The sequence below is a fragment of the Cupressus sempervirens genome, chromosome 9, assembly GCF_028749045.1.
Source record: "Cupressus sempervirens isolate cs-2001-9-10 chromosome 9, ASM2874904v1, whole genome shotgun sequence".
NCBI classification, from domain to species: domain Eukaryota; kingdom Viridiplantae; phylum Streptophyta; class Pinopsida; order Cupressales; family Cupressaceae; genus Cupressus; species Cupressus sempervirens.
In genome coordinates, this window is record NC_143126.1 from 529,996,128 (window position 1) to 530,022,569 (window position 26,442).

The 26,442-nt window shown below is 38.1% G+C and overlaps 1 protein-coding gene across 2 annotated transcripts in view; it reads right to left on the minus strand.

The window, feature by feature from the left end:
- The window catches only part of LOC149539679 (vesicle-associated protein 3-1-like), a 127,944-nt gene extending 106,583 nt beyond the window's left edge, over positions 1-21,361 (minus strand). The window contains exon 1 of one of the 2 annotated variants that reach the window (XM_089799314.1): positions 20,977-21,361. The gene's annotated coding sequence lies outside the window, so the exon portion shown is untranslated. Of the gene's footprint in view, positions 1-20,620 lie in introns of both variants that reach the window. The other variant, XM_089799313.1, reaches the window with a different exon arrangement.
- Positions 21,362-26,442: the final 5,081 nt, after the last annotated feature.

Below are 26,442 nucleotides of genomic sequence, written 5' to 3' on the forward strand. Positions count from 1 at the left end.
AATGAAAGCTAACCAATGGCTCCACCTCCATAGATCAATGATTCAATGGAAAGGAACTAGTTTACTACACAAGGCTTCGTAACAAGCCGCTAGGATGCTAGTGGCCTAGTTATAGATCCCTATCAAACATCCACTAATACTACCATGCAACTATCCATCTACTCTTCTCTCTACTTAACAACCTTTTTGAAATGAAACCTACTTTAGCAACTTCAAAGAAAATCTTATTCTAACTATTGGAAGTAGAAAACATGCAACAATACCAAAAGTTCTTAATCACCATGCAAGTCACAACAATGAGAAATAAAAAGTGATTTTGGCATTATCTTAGCAACAATTTTCTCCGGCCCTTTACAAATGAGAGCAAATGGCCTTATATAGAGGCCAAAATTTACAACCAATGATAGAGATAAAGAGGTGAAATCCACGATCCAAATCGGATCCTAGAAACCTTGATTAGGGTTGCCACCCCATTAGCCAATGAGAAGGCACCAAAATGGTAGCCAATCAGAATTAGACACTTGTCCTATCCAAGAAGAAAGAGAAATTGCCACTTCGGCTTACATCAAATAATCTTCTAATATAGTTCTACCCTTTTCTTTCATCATTTTAGCCAAAGTAATGAACTTGGCTAACTTGTCATTGATTTCCTTCAAGGGAGGACAAGGTGTGTGTTTCATCTTGAGCTCAGCTGAATTCATCATGCTTCTTGTTGCTTGCAGTATCTTCTCATGGTCCTTCTCATACTCTTTTGCATATCCGATAAAGGCATTGAGGGAGGCAAGGGTGCCCAAATGTTTCTTCTTGATGGCAACCTTCCCCAACTCATCCAATCTCAATCTGAAATCTGTCTCATTGATGTTCTCCTCTTTGATATCTTCAAAATTAAGCGCAACCCCTCCGTCGCTCATCATGGTTGAAATGGAAGTGTTAATGCTTGGGCTATGCTGTGCAATCTCACTCCATACCTCTTCAAATATTCTCAATCTGATAGTCAAGGCAACAAACCAAGACTCCATTGTACTCAATCCTCCTTCATCAATCAACTTGGCCCTTTCCAAATATTTCTCTGGGAGCTCAATGAATGCCTGTAGTCTGGGAATAGCTAAATCCTTGATTGGAAGGAAATCCTTCCATTCACCTTCAAATATCCTGAATTTATCTCTAATAGCCACCAATGACCTGAATGTTGAGACAAAGAAAGACAAGAAATTTCGCCCATCTTGGATCATATCCTGGATCCAATCCTTGACTTCACGTAGCTGAGCCAATATCTCTTCCATGTTGCTCCTGTTTTCTTGAGGAAGGCCTGCCTGGTGCAACTGTTGGATAGGCTGGCAATCCAATACTTGTCCTCGGCCTCCAACTTTATGATCTTTTCATTTGCCTTCCTCAACCTTTCTCTGATTGAAACTATGCCCTCCTAGATCTCCTCACATTCCATGTCATTCGTGTTTCTTCCAAGTTATGCTCTACTATCTCGTATTCCTAAGCTGCAATTTCATCCAATGCCTTGTTAACCGTTGGTATAGCAATTTGGACCTTTCGGTGACCATCGTTGTCGCTCCTAATCACCTTTTCCACTACTTTTGCAATTTGTCCCTAGTTCTTGATATCACCCTTTTTTACTAATCCTTGGATGTCCTCAACTGTTTGGACAGTCACTACCTCGCCTCTTGGCATAAGCATTTGCCTTAACCATAGTGGTGCAGTGCATCTCCCCAAATCTGAATTTGGTTAAATTAGTTGATCATCACCAACGGCCACAGGTGCCTAGCTTACTTCCTCAATATCAATTGGCCTATCTTCTTCTCCACTAGTAACTGCCATGTCGTCTTCATGTTGATTCTCTGAGAGAGGAGAGTACTCGGTGTTATCACTGTAACCACTTGGTTCTGAATAAGAGCTCACGTCTGTAGACACCTAAAAATTCTTTAGAAAATAAAGTATTTTTATTTTCTGAAAAAGTCCTGATGACATCATCATTTATTAATTAATTAATTAATTAATTAATTAATTAATTTTTATGCCATTAAATCCCTTTATCTTAATTAAAAATATTTAATTAAGGAATCCCTCCCAAAAATGTTTAAATCTTATTTAACATTATTTCCTTATTTATTAGTTATTTAATTAATAAATTGACCAAAAATCCTAAAATAAATAAAAAATTTATTTTTTGCCCAAAACTTGGCCAATCTTCTTGAGACCAATAACCTCTTCCAAAATCTTCTAATCCTTCTTTAATTTTAATTAAAGGCTAATTCCATCATTTTCTACCCCTAATCTCAACTCAAAATATTTAATTAAGATTAAATATTAATCCTCATGTTTATTAAAAAAATTTTAATAAATATCTCCTCAACCCAAACCCTTGAAATAAATAAAACTTTATTTATTTCCTAAAAATCTAATTTATCCTCATCATAAGAAGTTCTAGACTCTTCTAGAAAGTCTTCATCCTCATCCTAGGAAATTCTAAACTATTCTAGAAAGTCTTTATCCTCATCCAAAGTCTAGACTCTTTTAGAAGATGTCTTTAAACCTAATCCTAATCCCCTCCTAACCTTGTCACATTCCCTAAACATGAGTTAAAACTTCCTAACCCAAGCCAAAGTTAACAAATATCTCCTCCTTCACCCACCCTCATTAAATGCCATCCACTTGCCTACCCCTAAGCTAATCCTAAACCATCCTAATCCATTCTCTAATCATTTGCACAATCCTAAGCAAGCTTAAAACCTTTCTAATCAAGTCCAAGTCGAAATTGCTCTCATTACCCTCAAAATATCTCAACCATAAAACTTTATGAAGTCCACTAGGTCATAAATGACTCTTACAAGCCCTTTTATTGCTCTTACAAGTCATTATGAGGGTCTTTATGAAGATTTTATCCCTTGAGCCTCCTTTGTTGACTCATCCTTCCCCTTTCCTCCATCCTCTCACCATGTGACGTGTGTCACTCCCTGATTGGTTGTAAGGAAGCACAATCCATGTGCTCTCCTCTCATGCAATCTGAGCCTTCTATAAGCTTTTTCACATCCTTGCATCTTGACCCTTGATCCCTCAAGCCCTTTGCCTATTTAAGGAATCCTCTCCCAAGTCATTTTAACACAATCCATGAAGTAAAGTCATAATGCCATTTTAAGAAGTCATTTTACATCAAAACCATACACTCACACCCAAATTCCAACTCCATTTGAAGCCCTTTTTGAAGCATGAGCTTGAGCATACATCCTATCTATTTAGACAAAGCCACTCAACAAGAGAGCTTCTTATTGAGAGAGTCCATTAATGGCTCATATTCTCAATTGAGAGTTCATCTTAGTCTATCTTGAAGTTTATGAATTTTGTTTAGTTTGTAGAAGCTTTATTTAAATTTGGTTTCTATTAGCTTACTAACATTGCTCATATACATTTTGGCACACCCGGTGGGACCCCGCATGGGTCATCTTCATTAGCTTTTTTAGTCAAGTTTTGTATGTCATTTGCTGATTTTGGCTAATTTTTCTTGTTTTTGTGATTGGTAGGATTGTATAAATTGGTTTTGTAGGTCCACATGAGCATGAAGAAGACAAAGGAACTCATAGTCTATCTCATAGTATTTGCAGATTTTTCAAGCTTATAGGTGGACAAAGCACTTGGAATTCTTCTTCCTCTTCTTGTCTATATTCTTCTTATTCCATCTACTTCTTCTTCTTCTTCTTGTGGGAGATCTTGGCCATTTTTTTTTTTAAGGAAGCAAAATCATACACACTTATTTTTAGTGCTTAAAATGAACCCCCAAATCATACTTAAATCCATTAAAAAATTAAAAATTTGCAAAAAAGAAAAAATCTTTTAACAAGTGAAACTAAACCAATCTAATCATTTGCATCCTTGCAACATCAAAGTTTTAGATGCATTCATGCAAAGTTAGGAACACTTCATTTTTGGGAATTTAAAAAGAACTTCAAGTTTCCATTGCAAAAGGTTCAAAATCAACACTAAGTGCACACTAAAATCTAAATCAAACTCAAAGCATCAATTAAGGATAAAATGAACCTCATTTGAAAATATTTTAAAGTTCTTTTAAAAATCTCATGAAAACTAAGAGTCCTAAAACTTTTGTTATTTGTTCCAAACAAATGTCTTGTTGCAAAATCTTGAATGTTTCTTAAGTTTTTCATGCATCAAAACAATTTAGGAATATCATTTTTGGGCTTAAAATATGCAAACTAGAACACAAAATCTTGAATGAAAACCAAAGTCCAAAGAGTCATTTTCACTTTTGAGTCCAAAACAATCTTGAATGATCTAAGGTTAAAACAAAGCACTTCAAAGCTCTTAAAACAACACACAAAATCTCAATCTTGAATGCTCAAAGGAAAAAACTTGAATGTTTAATCACTTTTCTTTGAATGCATGTTGCTAAAATCACTCTTGAGTGCCATGGATTAAAATCAAGTTTTTTTTTTTTTATGAATGCATGATTAAAACAACAAAATCCAATCTTGAATGCCATAGATCAAATAATCATCTTTTGGGGCATAAAAAGAATCCACATTTTTGAAATCTTCAAAGTTATAAAAACTAATAAAGACGCTTTGAGTAAGTTTTTAGTTGGACTCACCCTCTTTAATCACCCATCAATTTAACCATTGGTTGCAATCTCAGCACCATCTATGGGGATGGGTCTACCTAAGAGGGTGTTAAGTGCTCCACAAAGATCAAACTCCACTCACTTGGGTCTTTAGTGGTTTTTCTAAGTTAGAAAATTTCTTGAATGCGCATTAATCTCGCTCACACTTCGTTTGGGCATAAAAATTGAACAACTATTGACGTGGAGGGCCTCTGGGTGCGCGCTTGGCAATCGAGTTTCACACATCTTTGTTTTGGGCTTAAAATAAACTCACACTCAATCTTGAATGCCTAAAAATCAATGAACATCGCATGGTTTTGACGCTTTTTCAATGGCGCTCACATTTCTTATGTTGACAATCTCTCGACTTTCATTATGCTAATGATGCTGTCAAATTGGAATGAACATTGTATGCCATAATCACAAGTGTCTTCAATCATAGCTTACAAAATCTAAATCATCAATTGGAATAAACGTGTGTCTTTTAAAGCCCAAGATCATGTATGTGGTCTTGTTTTACACTTTTTAGGAGGCCTGCTTGGGGATTTCATCACCCCTTGGGACGACCTCAACTCCGGTGTTCCGGTGGAGTATAAAAATCGGGAGGTGAATCCAAAGACACCTCTCTTGGAATCAAGATTTTGTCACTCGGGCTAAGCCTCAAGGAACTTTATACCCTTGAGAAGTGAAAGAGGAGAAGTGGGTTACCGCTTCTCTCGGCTGTGTGACATCTTTTTGGTTTCATCTACGGATTTGGGCCTCACGTACCTTGCGTATATCGAGGACTCCCTAGCTATAACAAATTTCATCCTTGTAGAAAGCTTCCTAGGATGTTGGTGTGTTTGACGTGCTTGCTCCAAAATTTTGTTTTCTTATTTGTTCATAGCTTTTGAATGAATGTTTGCCAACTTTGGTCAAAATCCCAGAAAAGCAGAAATCTCCCAGCTCAAGGCATACTTAGCGTAGTCACTGCCTTATCAGAAAATCATCCAAGCTCCCCCGCTGCAACCGAATCTATCTAGTTCTTTGCCTTAGAACAATCCCAAATCCAAAGTCCATCCAAATCATCCCCCCAGCCAGCTAGCAACCCAATCCAAAATCACCCAAGCCTTTAAAGAGTTGTTGTTACTCTGCCAGAGTTTGCTATCCAATCAATCCTACCAATCAACCAATCTCACCAAGGTTATCCCTCTGACAGAGCATTGTCTAGGGTAATCTAGCTTTTTCACTTGCATCCCTCATCACCTTGAGCTAAAGGTTGGGATCCACAAGTGGTCAATCTCATGTCATGCCCATAGGATCATTAGTCTATCCTCAAGTTGACACATCCACCACCAAATCCAGCACATAGGAAACCAAAACTCTCACTTTTTGACAGCATACCCTTGAAGTCTTCCACCCATAAGACAGCCAAAAATCTCTAGCCAATCCTCCTTAGGTCTGTCATGCAACTTTGACTCTCCCTAGGAAATCTTTCATCAGCCAATCCAAAATCTGTGCTTAACCCAAATCCAACCATGAGCTTCCGTGTTCATCCATACGCAAGACCCCATCCCCATCAAACTCATCATCAAAGCATGAAGTACCAATCCTATCATGATGTGTTTGGTCGCATTGTCCTTGCTCCCACCACCTCCTATTCCAATGATGATGAAAATCTTGTTGACTATGACGGGTATATTGAAAGCCTTAGAAACATTCCCCCAAGCATCCCCCAAAATCCAAGAGTTATTCCAAACTATCTAGTCATGCCATCTGATATTCCAGCTTCCCCTCCATCACCCCATCAACCAAGCTTCCAATCTTCCACCCCCATCACACTAGCTATTCCTGTCAATCCACCTCCACCTTTGACACACGAGTCTCCAAGGAATCTCCTAGAGGAAATACAAGAAAAGTTGCCTCCAACAGTCGATAAGCCATGTCATCTAATCCAACCATGTGAAGTAGTCAGTGATGAAGCTTCCCCATCTATAATATCACCTCCATCTCCCATAGCTATCATCCCCATACCATCCATCAAATTGCTTAAAATCCTTCCACTTCCCGCAAGCATCAAAATCCCACCACCTATCAAATCCCTCCAAATCCTATCCACATCGCCTCCAAGCATTTCCCAAATCTCTCGTAATGACCCTTATGCATCCATCTTCTACTCACCCATCTCCACTACTGAATCTCCCATCTCTCCATCCGCTGCCTTTGAAGAATCCATCCCTTCACCTCCTATCGCACCATCCACTCCAAACCAATCCTATCAAGATCCTGCCCAAAAGCATGTTGACATCCCCCAAAGCATAAATGAAGATATCATCGTACCATGTCTTCCATCCATAGTGCAGTCACCATCTCCTCCATCTCCAAAACCTCAAGCCATATCTCCTCCACTACAAGATATCTTGTCATCCCACTAGCTACATCAAGATCCTATCCTTCCATCTCCCCCACTCCATGCTTCCATCTTACCACCTATCCAAGCTATTCCACCATCTATAATCTACCCTCTTGGTTCACTTACATTCATCCACGGTGGCCCTCTCTCAGCAGAAGAATTAAGAACAGTATCTCCCCATTGCAATACACCTAATAAATCACTTCTACCATTTTCTGCAAGCAAAAAGTTTCCTCAGCTTGTTCAAATGCTCAATCGATGGCATTATCAAGGTCAAGGTTTAGGACCACAAGAGAAAGGAATCAGAGAGCTTATTATTGCACAAAAAAATCTAGGATTTCATGGTCTTGGATATGTATCTAAAGGCTCACCATCTAAAGGTGTTGGTACACCACACCCCCAAACCAAGCCTATCTCCAAGCCCACCATGCCAGCCTCCCATCACTCCTTCAAGAAATCTTATGTCATCCCCCCTCCACCATCTTTGCAACCCAAAACAACCTACCATATCCCCCCTTCATCCGCTAAATCCATTTTGGGTCCCTATGTCCCAAAATCTACCATCCTCCATCCTCCTATCAGCCATCATAAAAATCCTATTCCATCCATTCCTATGCAAGATCAACAAAGGCACATATCAAGGCACATCATCCATCATCATCCCCCTACATGCTCTTTCATATCCTCTCCATCTCACCAAGCTTCTCCTAACCATCTTCCCAAAGCTTACCACAGCAATGTGAATGCCAACTTCAAAATGCATAAAGCTAAAAATCCACATCCTAGGCAATCATATGTCTATTCTAAAAGACATACTCCAAAAAGGCAACATCCAATCAAAGAATGCAAAACAATGCAAAAGCCTATGAAAAAAAAATCCAAAACCATGTGGATCCCCAAGAAAAAAGTTGAAACCCAATGCATAATGGCATCCACCATTGCTAATCCCCCATCTAGTGACTCATGTCCCCCATCTGCTAACTCCATCTTGGGTGCCTATATCCCCAAGCACGCTTCCACAAATCCTCCATCACACTTGCATCTACCATCTATCCCCCATATGCTCTTTTCACACCCGTTCCAACATGTGCCAATGTTGCTCTTGCAAGCATCCCCATCTCATGCTCCTTTCCAGCATTTTCATCCCTCCATCTCCTACCATCAATCCCATCTAATCCGATCTATTGCATAAATCACACATCCGGTGTACCAACAGCTAGCAACAAAATTGAACATTCCAACAGCCAGTGAAAAATCCCAAAAAAGCCAAAATAGCTGAAGAAAGCCAACATCATTCCAGCTAAGTCCAAAGTCAAAAAGTCAAAAAAGAAAAGAAAAATAAAGCGTCCACTGGTGAAAACTTGGCAATTCAAGCGCCTTGGACAAGTACCATGATGAAAACTTGGCAAACAAGCGTCATGCGTAATCCCGCCATCCCTAGCTTAGCCTATCACCCTCATGCTTTTGATCATCTCTTGACATCCAACTCCATCTTCCAATCTATCCACCTATCCTCCATCCTCCAGCTTCCATCTCACACCATCCACTAATCTTATGCAGCTTCAGCCAATCATCTCAGCTATCATCCATCTCCCTAGCCCCTTCAGCTTTTTCCATCCTAGCTTCAATCCTATCACATCCATCATAAGACCTCCTTCCGCATGTCATCTTCTAACTGGGGGGCACTGTATTCCTTGGAGATCTTGTCTTGTCCATCCTCCTTTGTCATTGGTACCTCGCTCTAGGCTATCCTCATGCAAATCCAATGTCATCCTCTCATTAGCCATTCACTCTAGCACTATCTATCAGCTCAGCTACCACCAACCTTAGCATTGTCCCCATCCTTGGTCACACATCTATCATCATCGTTGGATGCATCCTTCCAAATCCATATCTTACGTTATCACCTCATCCTTAGTTTCTACATCTTACACAAAATCGAGCTATCCTGCTATCCTCTCATCCTGAGCTTTTATCCATCTGTATCATACATATCATTGGTCTGTTAGCTTGTACCATATCTTGATTAGCCCGCTTGTAAATATCTTGGTCTGTCAGCTTGTACATCCTCTTTAGCTTAGTACCATTGTATCTATCCATTGTTCGTGTTAGTTCCTCCTTGATTAGCATCTTGCACACATCGCACAACCCTTGGTTAGCTATCCCAATGCATCCTTTAGCTAGATCTCCTATCACCAAAGTGTTATCTTTCTTAGTTCATCTTGCCAGACACATCACTCATCCACATCCACCAGCTTAGGTGCTCTCCAATAGGTCCTTGCAGGATATAGCTTTCCTCATGTCTGATCTTGGTCCGTTAGTACCTCGTCCTACCCATCTCGTTGGCAAATGGTTCTCTTTTGGATTTTCGCTTTCTTTTGATTTGGACTCTTCCCTGTTGGGTCTTGAAATATCTTTTCCAAGAAATCTCCTTGTTCCCTCCTCAAGGTTTCCACGATCTTCCATATCATGGTATACTATGAATGGGGCAATCAGAGCGTAAGGTCTTGATCATGTCTTTTGTTTGTTTTTCTTTTCTGCTTGTGGGTTACCTAGTGTCGGTTCCACTCTGATTCTTTTGAGATTCATGTGTGATGCTGGGGCAATCCTTGTGTGTTTGTTTTAAGTCAGTCCGTCAGTCCTCTGGATAGTTGGTGAAAAGGCCTTGATGTTCTGGGTAACCTTGGCAATTAACCAACAGTCCTATAGCAAATCTAGTGCTCAACTACATGGTGGTACTTCTCTTTGAAGTATGCCCCCTTCTCAAAAAGCTTCAATGGTTTTCCTTCATCTCCATTATCACCCATCCATATCCAGCATCCGTCTCTCCTACCCCAGCTGATGCGTCAGTATCTCTTTGAATCACTCATCACTCTTAGCTTTAGGGATCCACAATCCTAGTCTTAGGGATCCACCAATCCAAATCAATCCACCAAGCCTCATCTTTCGAGATCCACAATCCTAGTCCTAGGGATCTCCGAAACCCATCTTCCGCCAATTTGACTCTTTGAAATCCTGTTGCATCAGCTTTTTTAATCCCCTCATCCATCTCCCCATCTTAGATTCCTTTTATAGCGCTCCGCTCCTTCATCCTCTGCAATCCCTGAGATCTTAAACTTGCTTCCTCTTGTGCCTCTGATTCTCCCTTTATCATTCTCCCGTAGTAAGAGTTTGAGCTAACCAAACCTCTTCTCTTAAGCAAATCTGAGTCTTCTTGCTCATCTCGGATTCTTGTACTTTTCAAGAAGTCGTCGACCCTCGCTTTCTCTCCCCACCGCCTTCTTGAGGGGGCATCTCACAGTCCATTCTCTCCTCTTCTGCTCTAGCCTTGGGCATCTTATTTTCTTATCTTTGATGCCATGCCACTTGCGGCATCACATCAAAGAGGGGCAAAATGTAGACACCTAAAAATCCTTTAGAAAATAAAATATTTTTATTTTCTAAAAAAGTCCTGATGACATCATCATTTATTAATTAATTAATTAATTTTTATGCCATTAAATCCCTTTATCTTAATTAAAAATATTTAATTAAAGAATCCCTCCCAAAAATGTTTAAATCTTATTTAAACATTATTTCCTTATTTATTAATTATTTAATTAATAAATTGACCAAAAATCTTAAAATAAATAAAAAATTTATTTTTTGCCCAAAACTTGGCCAATCTTCTTGAGACCAATAACCTCTTCCAAAATCTTCTAATCCTTCTTTAATTTTAATTAAAGGCTAATCCCATCATTTCCTACCCCTAATCCCAACTCAAAATATTTAATTACGATTAAATATTAATCCTCATGTTTATTAAAAAAGTTTTAATAAATATCTCCTCAACCCAAACCCTTGAAATAAATAAAACTTTATTTATTTCCTAAAAATCTAATTTATCCTCATCATAAGAAGTTCTAGACTCTTCTAGAAAGTCTTCATCCTCATCCTAGGAAATTCTAGACTATTCTAGAAAGTCTTTATCCTCATCCAAAGTCTAGACTCTTCTAGAAGATGTCTTTAAACCTAATCCTAATCCCCTCCTAACCTTGTCACATCCCCTAAACATGAGTTAAAACTTCCTAACCCAAGCCAAAGTTAACAAATATCTCCTCCTTCACCCACCCTCATTAAATGCCATCCACTTGCCTACCCCTAAGCTAATCCTAAACCATCCTAATCCATTCTCTAATCATTTACACAATCCTAAGCAAGCTTAAAACCTTCCTAATCAAGTCCAAGTCGAAATTGCTCTCATCACCCTCAAAATATCTCAACCATAAAACTTTATGAAGTCCACTAGGTCATAAATGACTCTTACAAGCCCTTTTATTGCTCTTACAAGTCATTATGAGGGTCTTTATGAAGATTTTATCCCTTGAGCCTCCTTTGTTGACTCATCCTTCCCCTTTCCTCCATCCTCTCACTATGTGACATGTGTCACTCCCTGATTGGTTGTAAGGAAGCACAATCCATGTGCTCTCCTCTCATGCAATCTGAACCTTCTATAAGCTTTTTCACATCCTTGCATCCTAGCCCTTGATCCCTCAAACCCTTTGCCTATTTAAGGAATCCTCTCCCAAGTCATTTTAACACAATCCATGAAGTAAAGTCATAATGCCATTTTAAGAAGCCATTTTACATCAAAACCATACACTCACACCCAAATTCCAACTCCATTTGAAGCCCTTTTTGAAGCATGAGCTTGAGCATACATCCTATCTATTTAGACAAAGCCACTCAACAAGAGAGCTTCTTATTGAGAGAGTCCATTAATGGCTCATATTCTCAATTGAGAGCTAGTCTTAGTCTATCTTGAAGTTTATGAATTTTGTTTAGTTTGTAGAAGCTTTATTTAAATTTGGTTTCTATTAGCATACTAACATTGCTCATATACAACATCTACCATGGTCCCTTGTTCACTTGCGTTATCCTCTTGACCTCTAGCCTCAATTATACTTTCCCTTGATGGTGTTGCATTCTGTCTCTTTGCTAGAGGTTCATGATGTTCTTTACCCTTTTCAACCTCCAAACCTCTCTTCTTGCTTCTAACTATTCCTTGTTGTTGGCTACCTCCTTCGCCCCTCTGTCTGACTAATTCCGTCAGACCTTCCTTTGGCTTCATCTTCTCATAAGTAAGGTGTACCCTTTGACTTTGTAATTTCCTCAACTTCCCATTGTACCACGACTCGATGTGCAAATCAATTGCTCTTGTAATTGCCTCCAAGGAAGGATCCTGGTGATCATTCCAATCCACTAGATTCAACTTTGTTCCCTCCACTGTATTATAATCTTCTCTCAACACATTTTCATCATCCTCCAGTTGATCAGGAATATCAAGGCCTCTCCATCTAATTGCCCTCATCATGTTCACTGACAATCTTAAGAAAGCTAGCTTCCTCATGTGAAAGTCATCCCATGCATTGGCCCAGAAATCCTCTATAGTAGGAACATGTTTGAATGTATTCCCATGAGATGCCTTGATAAGACCATTAGGATCAAATCCTTGCCTTGCTCTATACCATGCTAGATGATACCATTCTAATTCTTTCTACGCAGCTGGAAAGGCGATAGGATTGGGGCAACTATCAATGCCAATTCCAAATGAGAAGGTAATGCCTGTCTCGCCTTTGAGTTTCCTCATTCTGTCATAATGCTCAAGTTGCCTAGCCAATTCCATCAAAACTACCTTGTCGGGTGGGTACCTTGGAAGTCTCTTGGGACATACTGTGCTTCTTGCTACTCTAATATAAGTGAATTGCGGAAATTGGATGAACCAACTCCCATACTTCTTGACTTTTGTTTCTACTTCCACTGAGAGTCTCTTAGTAGGTGTCCCTTGCAATAAAAGGCGTCACACAATATCTTATAGTCTTTGTTGTTGTGCAAGTGAAGTTGTAGATACCATTCATGCACCAAACATTGCCTCGACCCATTCCCAAGGCCTTAAGTCCTAGATTTTCATACAACCTCGCAATCAAATAGAACAGATAGGACACCATATAGAATTTCTTTTGATTTTGCACGGTCCTAAGTTGCAATTCTAGATTCTTGCTTATAATCCTAGCCCAATCAAATCTTCTTTTTCCTTTTTCAATTTCATCAATAAAGAAGTACATCTAGTTTTTGAATTGCATACCTTGAGCTAGGCCCATGATCCGACTGAGAAGCAAAATGAGATCACCATCTGATTTGAAATCTAATATGGTGAGCCTTGATGATCTGGTAACTCCCTTCTTGCCTTCGTGTAGCCAATCCTGTTTTAGATGAATAAAATAAACCTCCTAATTGTCCTAGAATAACTTAGCCGTCTAATCCATCATTACCACTGTCATGTTTTTGTACTAGGGGATATTGAATGCTTCTTCGATCACTTGTTCGCCAATGTTGGCTAACACTCTCTTCCCTTCATCAAAAATGATGGACTTACCAAATCAAACTAGGATGCACATTCTATTACCAATTATGGACAAGGCAAGGTAGGAGGAAAGGCCACTGCGTGTACAATTTCATTCTTGTATATCTTCTTTGCCATGGGGGATTGTCCTTCCTTCAGTTTGTCCTTTAGCTGTATCATGTTTACTGTGTCGATATTTGTGTCACTTATTCACCTCACTTTCGAGAAGAAGGTGGTCTTAGGCATCATGTCTTCCTTGTCTTTTTTGGTATTCGTTCCCTTTGGGTTCTTGCTTGCACTAACATCTACCATCCTAAACACCTATTTCTGCCCCTTCGTTCTAAGTGATATGGACTACACTTATCGATCTCCAACCTTCTTTCTATCGATGGAATCGAGCTTATTTCTGCCTCACTAAGTCCTATCACTACACTTATCAATCTTCAATCTTCAACCTAGGGGTGGGACTACCACTTATTTTTGCCTCTTCGTTACCTTAGGATGGACTACACTTATATCTCTCAACTTCATTCCTAGGGTTGTCTAGCTTATTTTTGCCTTGCCAAGTGTCCTATTATGGAATCTACACTTATCTCTCCAATCTTCAACCTATAAATGGGATGATGAAGTGGTGGATGATGAATGCAAGAAGAACATAAGGGAAACGAAACCAAGCAAGAACAAGGAGTAAATTCCACCTTTGAACCAATCTTCAGCTCTAAAATGAATTGAATTTTACCTTGATTTTGCCTTTACCAATAGTCGGGCCTCCTTTTGAAGTTCGGATCAAACTTTGAAAATTCAAACCTCCTTGCAAAATCAGAATTTTAATCTCTTTGAAACTGCCCACACTTTGCCAAAATCTGACTTTTGATCATATGTTTCCTCCTCCAAGTAAAATCGCCCAGATCTAGTGCAAAAAATTGCAGCCCTTTGCAAGAAAATCAATCCTTAAAAAAAGCACCAACCAAGAAGAAGTTTCAGATCTGCCTTGAATTGCCTAGGGCAGAAATCGTAGCCCCTTATGCAAGTAGGAAATCAGTCCTTAACAATGACAAATGTGCTTCAAGGAAAAAATATTGCCAAGCCTGAAATTGTCTTCCAAAAATTGCCAAGTGAGAGAGCTGCCCTTCCAAGGGAAAATCGCCAAATAAAGAGACGAAAGCTGCTCCAAAAAAATCGCTAAACACAAGAGAAGAAGGCTGTGATGGAATGAAAAAATGGGAGAGGGAGGAGCCCTCCTATACCATTTTCCTTTTACTCCTCGAAGCTGGCCGACTAGCACCTATAGGAGAAGACAATTAAATTAATGTTTCATTAATGGTCCCAATTTAAATGCCACGCCAAAATTAATTTTGCCTATAGTGAAATTTGCACATTTAATTGCCAGTTAGGACCAAAAATTGTAAAATAAAATTAAGAAAGCCTTGGGGATGTTAAAATTTTCATTTAATAACATTTTAGTAATTAAAATATCATTTAAAATCGGATTGAGCAAGCTAAAATCGATTTTCAATTTTAATTGACCAACCTCTTTAAGTATTTTTAAAATCTTCAAGGCAAATTTAACCAATTTAATGCAAAATTTTGCAATTTAATCCATTCTCGATTTTGTAATGCAATTAATTTTTTTTTATACCAAAATAAATCATTTCTCTAGCATCCAAAATCAATTTTTCCAATTCAATTTCACTATCGCAAAAATTTTCTCTTTCACCAAAAATTTAAGATTTTCCAAAACAATTAAATCTAAAGAATTTCATTTTGAAAATGCTCAAGATTATACAATTACATCCAATTTTCAAAATCCGTCTAAGTCTACAAAAAATTGTAAATTTATCCTGCCGAGTATTGTTCTAACCATCGAAAAAAGTGTTATCTTTGAAATCATTTGGCCCAAGGACAAAATTACAAGTTCTAGAAAATCAAGTTAAGACTAGGTGAAAAAAACAAATCTAAACACATCTCTTCTGGCCTGAAGGCGTCCAAGGTGTAAGATCTTCTAAATCGAATTTTTTTTGGACAACTCCAAAAAAGTTCACCATGGCGATCAAAAAAAGGGGGTCCCCAAAATTTTGGGGCGATGGTGTGAGAACCTCACAACACACCTCACCACTTAACATCCATATATAAATCTGCAATTGAATTCTCTTTTCTTTCAACCTTCAAACAAATACAAACTGTCCACAACAATTTCATATTTTAACTCGTGCTCTTCTACCATTCCAACATCCACTTCATGCTCATCTTCATCATTTTCTTTCACACTTCGTTGTTGGATGCACATCTTCTTTATCCTCTTCAGCGTCCACTACAGCTACTTTATCTGTTGTTGCACTAAACAGCTCTTCATTTCTATCAATCTCCTCTTCAAGCAATGCATAATCGTCTTCTGATCCTTGATCAAAGACTGGGCACTCATTAACCTCTTCCTTCTAATCCACCTCTTCTTTCACTAACTCGACCTACAAGGTAATTTCTTCTTCATCAATTTCATTCACCAACTGATGATCCATTGTGACCATTTCTTCCTCTCTTTTCTCTACATTTGTTTGGGCTACTTTCACTTTTTCCCCCTTCTAGCTGCAATTCTCCTTCAAAAGGAATCTCAACATCATGTATCTCTCTTCCCAATATCGCTCCAAAAATGAAATCAATATGGGCCTCCTCGTGACCCGCCTCATCCTCTTCTTCAGACTCGTCCTTTCATCTACTGCAGTTTTTCTCACACATACACTCTCTTCTCCATGGCTTCAAGCTTTCAACCAATTGGGACTTCTGAGACCTGCAACAATCCTTTTGAGCCTCCACGACTGCTTCACATTCTCAAATGTAAATTACCACGTGGTCAGCAATCTCTTCACCCACACTTCACTATTCATCTGCAGGTCCTGGCACAAGCTGCCTTGCATTTGGCACTCTACCTATGCACTCAGAACCTCTAACTCTGATACCATTTGATGCAAGAGAAACTCCCTCCTACCTTCTAACTCGAACAAAAAACATATGTCAAGACTCTTTGCTTCAAATAAAAGTTTAGATTCCAACAGTAAGCAAGTTTACATCAAATCATAATCATGACTTGTCCATCGACCTTTCTCCCAATAAAATTCTCACATCCCTCTAAAATTTGTTATGCCTTCCACCAGTGCAAATGGAAGTTTTCTACCTTTATGCACATACTCCTCTCTAGCGCGGCCACACCCCCTTTCAAACACTCTGGCCCTCCCCTCCTCTTCTCTTGCATTCTCCATATTTTCTTTTATATCAATTTCTACATCTCTTTGCTTAACCAATCCTTCAACTTCCACGGTGTCCCTTCTCTTGATTTGTGTGAAGCATTACTCAAGATGCCTTCGTTGCATGAGAAGGGGAACCTGAACTGGTCTCTTTTGACTCTTTCTTCGCACAACAGAGCTGCACATCACCTACCCTTTCAACTTCTCTCTCTTTTGGTTTTGTTTCTTCTTTCTTGGCATGCAGCCTTAAGCTTTTTTAGAATTCTATATGATGCTCTACTCTTAAATTACTGTGCCACACACCACCATGGCCTCCTTAACTCCTATGCAGGTCTGGTCTTTGCACACTTACCACGTAACTATTCCCCTTGTGACCGTTTCATTCTTCTTCTCTTTTATCAATGCCCTGTCCATTTTGCCTCCATCTGTTTGATGCCTCCTTTCCATAATGTTTCTTCATTTATTGTCTCATGTTACTGGTTTAATATTTCTAAACAATACATTTGTTTGAAAGTTTTTCAAGCCTTTCCAACAAACCAAACATATGTGACTTCCAAGTCTGCTTCGATGGATATTTGTATCCTGTGACTAATAGCACATATTTATAAGTTGGAAAGTTGGCTTTTCATCTAAGAAATTCTCCTTGCCTCAAAGTAGAAAAAGCCTTTTGGACAATCCATTTTGCTCATGCTTCAGTCATTATTGTTAAGAAGGCTCCATACTCCATCTCTTGGAGATGATTGTCATTGCTCAATCAAATTCGGAGCATTGTTTATGCTTCCACATTTTTGCAAACATATTTGGCAATCGATTCATTTTGTCAATAAGCCAATTTGCATTCTAATCAACTCCCAAGGCCTCTCCTATTCACTGCTTTGTGTTTGCAATTGGAAACATAGGGCTAATGCAGCACACCTTTGCTTGAAATATTTACAATCTGGGGATTCCATGAGACAGTGTTTTACAAGCATTGAAAAGTTTGCAAGTCTTGTCCACAATTCTACATTTTGCATATATGAATAAACAGACAGTTGCAACCACAGCATCTAACAAAATTTTAGCCCTGAACCATAGTTTCCAGGCTGTGAGTCAAAATCAATCACTGGGAGCTGCCAGCGGCCTTCACACCAAAACAGAAATGAGAACTATATTTGGGCAGTGTTCATTTCTTGTCATCCCGGGTGCTCCTGTACCAATAAGACAAAAACCTAAATCTGAAGCAGAATTCAGTAATTTGTTTCCAAAATATAACACAAGATATTCTTTAAACTCACGGGACTTTCCCAATGTCAAACGGGATGAGCTCAAGTGTAAAATCGTCTGGGCTTTTATTATCGACACTTTGTCTAAATCTCCAGAAAGCATATTACATGCCTATATATGTCATCCTTGATGTAATTCTGTTGTCAGGTGGTTATATTGTGCGAGGGTCTCACACAACGGTTTCCAGCTGGACAGTTTGCGGTATAGATTGGTCATCAGTTGATGCAATGAACAGATGTAACACTCCTTTTCATTTAATTTATATGGGTGCATCCCATTAGCTACTGTTTGCATAAACAAAAACTACTCTTCTTATTTATATGCTTCAGATTTGTGGAGTTTCAAAGTTTGTTTTCAATTGTTAACACATCTTCTGCTTCGGAGTCTCCTTCGTTGCGATCAACCAGCAGGTGATTTATTTATATCAGCTGACTGATCAACAAGTCAAAACAATCCTCTACTACGAACTGCTACAGTCTATTTTCTTTAATCTTCAACCAAGTCTTTTCTTTTTGTACAGTTCAAAGTATGGACTGCACTTCCTTCCTATCCCCCTTTCCCCATTCTTCCATCTTTACCACACAGCTCTCTTCTAACACACTCCTCTCTTCTTCCTTAACTGCTCTTATTCTCTTTTTAAATGCATCAAATTGCCAACTAAGTTTATTTTCTATGCTCTTTCTGCACAACTTACATTCTGGTCCTTAAATTGTTGTCCACTTTCTTTTATACTTATCCATGCAACTCATAATATTTGGGCGCCCCTCCATTTTCCTTCTCACTCTTCTCGTGTTTTCTTACTTCTTACTCTTTAAAATGTCTGTTTTGGCAAATCTTCAGCTTCTTGCTGTTCTCTTTACAAGTTTACATCACTATTTCAAAAACTCTATTTCATTATCTTTAAAATCTGCAAATTTTAGAGGATTCTAAATCATACCAGTACCCCTCTCTTCATCCAACGCAATCCCTCCATTTAAGATTGTTTGTTGCTATTTTAATTTTAATTTTAGTTTTACAGCCCTAAGATGGATGATTCATTTCCTCATATTCTTCTAGCCTGAGTAATCTTCAGCTTCAAAAGTTTTTTTTCCATCTTTTTGCCAGTGTCTCCCACGATTTTAGCACCCCCTACCCATTCTAATGCTTCTATCCAAAAAATATGTAAATTTTCATATTTTGAATTTATTGCCAAGTAATGTGGCACATCTTCCAGAGTCAAACTCGCCAAACACAGGAATTGCATATATTTTGAACTTGCGGTTTCGCCTTCTTATGTGACATTTCATTTTCCACTATTATATTTCTTTCAAATCTGCAATATTCATTTTGCTTCAATTAGAAGAACTTTATGAGGATCTATATCCTTTAAGAGCAACTCCTTATTCCTCCCAGATATTTGCACAAAATAGATAGGAAATTCCAAATGTGACTTTGACAGGTGCACAAGGTACACAAAAAATGACATTTGGCTCTATATGACCTGAAAGCTGACCTGAGTGCATGGAATGATCTTATAAAGCTAGAGGCCATATTGCATATGATCAAGTGGAAACTACTTCCAATATTGAGTTGAAATTTGTTTGTATTTGATTTTTGCCACTAATTAAACTTAGAAATGAGACCAAATCCTAGATCTGAAGCAGAAATCAGCAATTTGTTTTCCAAATTATGATACCAGAAATTCTTTAAATTTAAAACTAAAGTAATAGTTTGTGTAGATACTTGATAAAGTTAAAACACTAAATCTGCAAGGGTAACACAGCACTTTCCCAATGTCAAATGGGATGAACTCAAGCGGTACATCATCAGGGCTTTTCTTATGGAGACAGTTGTTTAAATCTCCATACTCCAGACAGCATGTCACATGCTAATATATAGAAAAGTTACATGCTGACATGAGCAAGCTGCCATATCCAAACCCAGAAGCGCCATACCCTGATGGACACGGGCAGGGCAAATCTTGGGGCAATTTAACAGAAACAATTCGAGTTTATCGTAGCACCTAAGCCGAAAGACACCCAGCATGATAAATTTGGCAATCAGAAGATACAAAATATCGGCAGTTTTACTGAAAATTAACGCACACATGTTCTATATTCTCTTGATAATTGACAACTGATGATAAATGGAACCAGAAACCATATTTCACATACAGAACATTAATTTTTTTACAAATCTCTGAATTCAATTTTCACCAACTGTTAAACATTTGCAGTTTAGAAAGCCCTACATTTGAAACCGAGAACGGTGATCTTGTCCGGTAAAAAGAACTCGCAAATTCTTTCAATTCGAATAAGCAATATGTGTAGCTACAGAATAAAATGAAAGCCCTCAATTCGAAAGAAAAACAATGCATTTTTCTCCCTAAAAATTATAGACGAAACTTGCAAATTCTTTGTTCATTTAACAATCTAACACAAACAGAACTATAAATCCCATTGTCGCTAAAAAAAAAGTTCAGAAGTTCGAGCATTACAAGTTCTGAATTTGATTTTAAATTTTCACCAATTATTTGACGCACGCATTTGACGAAAACCTATGCGGGAAGCAGGCAAATGCCAATATTTTTCCCAACAATAAAGCCGTAGTCGACAATTACGTAATCTCCGATCAAATTCGCAATGCATATAAAATGTAAGATAAAGGATAGCTGTAACTTCCCTACATCGAAAGCTTCGGCGGGTTTATATAAATACAGCCATACAAAGGAAAAATTCGCATACCATGAACAGCTAATCAATCTAATATTTAATGCTGTGGATGAGAAACATGCATATATTTTCGCCAGGAGCAACTTATGTCGTTTTGTTTCAGAAACTCTGCCAGAAAGAAATGTTGAATTTTTAAATGCAAAGAGACACCGACGACCAAAAAGGGACATTTTATTTTAATTTGCGTTTGAAACAAAGTGTTGATATTCACAAGGGAGCTTATTTGGAAATTTGTGGTGACGAATTCTATGATTGGAGTCGGGTGCCACCGGCTGTTCCCAAATTTTATATTCGTTGCTTTCTAAGAACTAAGTTTGAGCGTGGAATTCGATAGCCTTCATGAGCGCATGGCGTGCAAAAATCCTTACATTTTTTCCATGTAATTTGCTCTACTTTGTCTTCCATCTTTATTCGGGATGAAGTAAAGTAAATTGGTGGATTGGTTTCCATCTTTACCGCTCTGCATTGGTGCTGGGAATGTGAGGAATGGTATTTGGCTTGAATTTTCTCTTCAGAGCCGGGGAATGGCGCGCTCAACTCTTGCTTTGGCAGCTCTGTTGAGCTGAGCGAAAATCTTTGACGACATTTGAATACGGACATTTAATGCTGCGTCTGACGATCTGCTTGATTGGCTCTGGTTTTTATTCCCCGCTCTGTACCTGCATTGTAACTGGTTTTTATTTTCAATGCTGTACCTATCTGTCTCCTTTACATGAATGAATGATCGGATGGCTGGTTTTACGAGCCTGAACAGTCTAGATGCTCAAGAACAGCATTTATAATATTCTTTTAGATAGATAGATAGATAAAAAATTTAACGTCCACTGGGACAGCAAGACAACTCAAGCAGACTTAAGTAGCGTTGTTCACCTCTTGTGTAGACTAATGATGAGCCCTCCAATTGTTCAATGTACTCTTCGTTGAACAGGTTATGCCAATAACTGTCACATATAGTATCTACAAACTTATCTCTGCTATCCTTGTAGGCCTCACATTCTAGAATAAGGTGTTGTTCAGTTTCCACTTTTCCAGAATTGCAAAATCTGCAAATTCTCTCTTCCCAAGCCTCCTTTGGCCTCTTCCAATGCCCGGTCTCACAACGAAGTTGGTGAGAGTTGGTTCTCAGCTGAGCAATAAGAATTTTAGCTCTCCAAGAAATGTTGGCTCCTATGTACGCTTTTTCGAGTTGATGACAAGTGGGGTTGAACTCATTTATATAATATAGTTTCTTCCTCCCAATCTCGCTTCCCCAATTTCTCTTGTAGAATTTCTCCATAACAAAGACCTTTATTTCTTTATTATTTGTGGGGCACATATTGAAATGAATATTCCATTTACTCATCCACTTGATGTTTTGTTGCATCCATGTCCTTTTTCGCTTACATAGTGTGTCCCTAAAGACAACTTTTGGCCATCTATCCTCTTCCATTTTTTTGATTCTTTTTAGATAGCTTAAAAGGCGAACCATAGCAAGTGCCTCGATAGGCGCAGCCCCCATTTCACTTAGCATGATGTCATATGGAACAATGCTTTTAATTTTAAACTTGCTTGTAATCAAGCGCTTTTGGATTCCTTCGATTTGTTTCCATTGTGCTATAGTAGTGCTGCTGGCCCATAATTCACACCCATAAAGAACAACTGGCAGCACAAGAAGACCGAACAAGGTTTGAATAGTTTTCCAATCGCACAACTCCGCTTCACGGCACCTATTTTGAAGAGCGTAGAAAGCCTTCCATCCACCTAATGTCCTTTTATACCTGCAGCTAGACCAGCTTAGTTTTTTGTTGAAATCGATGCCAAGGTATTTATATTCCGCAACTTCTTCGAGAACACTTCCATTGTAATAAAATTCATGTTGATGTTGTTTTTTATTATTAGAGAAAATCATAACCTTGGTTTTGCTGATATTGACCTGCATCCTCACCATTCTACAAAAGCGCTCAAGAGAAGATAGATGGTCTTGCAAACCACAAGCAGATTTGGCAATTAAAATGAGGTCGTCCGCATATAGGAGTAGCTTTATAACAAATTCCCCTAGCTGAATGCCTTCACGCTTTTGTGTGTTTAACCACTCTTCCAGTTTGTCAATATATAAACCAAATAAAGTAGGAGATAAAGGGCAGCCCTGTTTGACCCCGATATCGCTCCTAAAACATTCTGAAATGCCATTTGAAGTTCTGATTTTGACTTTCACCTCTTCGTACATCCTATGAGCAGTAGCTCTAAGATGCCTAGGAATCCCCAATTCTTTCATCCTCAACCAAAGCTTGTCTCAGAACGGTATCAAAAGCCTTTTTGAAGTCAACAAAGCAACAAAAAACCTCTTCCTTTTTCTCCCACTCTTTTTCAATAATGTGTCTTAGAGTGACACAGTGATCCACTGTCGAGTGCTTTGGCCTAAAACCAGCTTGCCCTTTAGCACGTTTATGATTTTCTTCTGCCCATTTGTTGATCCTAGTTTCTATCATACTGCCAAAAAGTTTAGCAAAGAGGAGATTGATCATTATAGTCCTATAGTTGGAGGGATTGTTAACATCACCACTCTTAAAAAGTGGTATTGCAAGGTTGATTGTCCAATCTTTCGGACACCCTTCCTGGCAGATTTTGTTGAAGATTTCAGTGATGTGCGGTGCAAGAGTTTTCATACCCCACTTCAAATATTCAACTTGAAGCGCAACAAGGTATTTTGCTTTGCCTCCACCCAACTTCTTAATCCCTATCTCTATCTCTTGCACAGTAAAAATATTTGTGGTATCATTGACCAAAGGTGGCTGTCCCACTCCACCCTCTTGTTCATAAAGTTTCTTAGCATAATCAAACCATTGGGTGGCAGTAATATTATTTTCAGTTTGCTTCCTCCTTGGTTGGAGTTCTTTCCAATAATATGAAGGATGAATGGAAAAACCTGAATGTGACATTGGAAACAAACAAGGTCACAGCAAATACCAAGTCATCTCATAATAAGGAGAAAACGATTCTTCACACTAATTCGCCAGGAAAGGCAGATGGTGAAGAGAAGAGAAGAAGTTTTGCAGAAGTCACCAAAACTTGGGACAAAAATAGCAAACACCCTGATATGGCAAGAGAAGAGGCAAAGATTCGTGTGAACACGCAAGACAGAGAGGTCAAGGAAAGGCAGCTTAGGGCATCCAATATAATTATCAAGGGGATAAAAGACTATGGGGAAGGCAAACATACCCTTGACCTAACGAGGGATTTCCTACAAGATGTGTTGTTGTGGCAAGGACAAATCTGCCAAGCTTGGAGGGTTGGCAAACCACACGCTGAGAGAAATAGGCCAATCAAGGTAGTCATGCTCAGCATTAGCGACAAACAAAATCTACTTAACAAAAAATAGCTCTTGAGGGGTTCTCGCTTCGTTTTAGAGGAGGATTTAACTATGAGACAACAAGTAGAAAGAAGGATGGAAATGGAAAAAATCAGAACAGCTAGAAATGAAGGCAAAAGAGCTTGGATGTTCAAGGGAAAAGTAGTTATTGCTCGTTTTGGCCACCGCTACAATGAAGGGCAGTAAGAAGGCAACAAAGGTACAACAACAAACACCTTAACAGGCAGCGATACAACAAGATCCATAATCACACCTAGCGATCATAACTCAACTTCGAGTCTTTCACATCAAAATAAATAGCAATCAAGCTTAACCCAGGCGTCCTTAAGTTTAGTTTGTTGGAATTGCAGAGGTTATTCGAGGAGATGTGGGCCTGGGTTAGGGCCTATTGCGGAAGGCAAAGACATTATTTGTCTCATAGAGACACATGAGCATGAGGGATGTAAGACCCCATTGTTTGAAGGCTACTGGAAAATGGCAGTGTGGAATGAGGTAGCGAGAAACGGTAAAGGTCATGGAGGTATAATGGTTCTAGTAAAAGAAAGAGAAGGTCGTGTCATTCAGCTGGAAAAGACTGATTCTAATAAACAATTTATATGGCTTAAAATCGTGGAAAATAACACTCTTCTCAGGATTGCAGCTTGTTACTTTGCTCCACAAGTATCTAAAATTTATAAAAAGTGTGGTTTAGATCACAATGACCCTTATGCTACGTTTATGAGGAGGTTTTTGTATTGAGTTTGTTGTTTTTCACAAAGGTGCTTACGAATTACTGGGTTGTAATTAACTGTGCTTATGAATTAGCGAGTTGTAATTAATTATTATTATGTGTTTAATTCAAGTAGATTCCAACTAAGGGTGAGTGAGTAGCCGAGTTGGTGTGAAGGCGAGTCGTGAGGCGTAGTGTTAGGCTAATGATCCCGGTGCTACGCATCAACTCCGGTTTGAGTCACACTAGGTTTACCACAAACCCTTTTGCCAATAGTGGCATGTTGTGATGGTTAAGTTGTTGTGTTGTTATCCTTGCCATCCAGGTTCAAATCTCATGGGGATGAGGTCCCCCATTTGTGGCCTCACTGGTTCATAGCTCCAAGTCAAAGCGTTGGTGGTACCGGTGGGCGTGTCGCGCCAGTGCCACCGGTCACGTTAAAAAGTTTACCAGGCGCATTTAAAAAAAAAAAAAAAAAAAAAGTAGATTCCAACTCAAAACTTCTCCTATAAGAGGCTTATAAGTTATCATTGTGTTAAATGCTCGTCTTTTTGGAAAGCAATTCTTAGATAGAAAAGAAAAATTTAATAAGTGCCACTTAGTAGCTTGTATTTGCCGTAAATTATAATAGTTTTAATTAATTAGAATAATGAAGTAAAAAATTCATAATATTAAATATAATTTTATTAGTAATTGGATAATATTTGATATATATTTTAGATAAAACTTTAATATGAAAGTTCTAAATTTCACATAAATGCAATGATACTATTATAGCTACTTAATTGTATTTTAGTATATTGGTATATTAATACATTAATATTTTTTTTACTATAGATAACTAGACATTTATAAAATAAATAGTATTAAAATATTTTAAAGAAATTTAGATGTTAAAAAGCTCATATATAAACATCCAAAAATCAAAACTTGAATTTAAAAGGAAAAATAATTAGATCTAATTGGTTGAGATATAAAGAATTAATCACTAGATATGTTGAACTGATTACAATAATATGAGCCTACGGCAAATACAATAATTGTAGAAAAAATCAATTTCTAATTTTAGACATTAATTATTTTCTTTTTGTGATTGGGTGGTACATTGAACAGTAAACTTCTTATGTGTCTCAATATTTCAGGATTGGAGTTATTTGTATCAAAGAAAATATGACCTCAAAACTTGTTCCTTCTATAGTCTGATTGAGTACAGCATACCTTGGGGGATATTTACTACCCTGTGCATTGTTTCCCATTAAGTTGTTATCCATGTAGTTTTATTTCCACAACTTTCATTTTAGTTTTTTTTGGTTCACAGATTTATAGTTTGAAAGACTGTGCAAAATTTATAATACCTATATATTCTTTGTCTTAATTCCATTACAAAGGTGTTAAGCATAGAAGAACAATTTCACATAGAGATTTCAATTATTAAATTCATATGTAGGCCTCGCTATGTTTGAAGTATTTTTTATGAAGATTTACTTATCAAATCTTTGAGAGATGTAGATTGATTCATCTTTAATTAAATTGAATTTTGTGATAGGCTCAATTGAAACACTAATTTAATTTGGATAAAGTGTTTGCGGGAAGAGTGAAAAAGGGATCTATTAAAGAAAAAGTCCTTCAAAAATAATTTTTCAGAGTAGTAATCTTTGTAATTCAATGAGGTGATGGGATATATTAAAGAACTCCCTCTGACAGTTTACTTGGTGTATAAAATCCAAGTATCCATGAATCTCCTAATATTTTGGCTTAAAGTTCTAAATTTGCCCT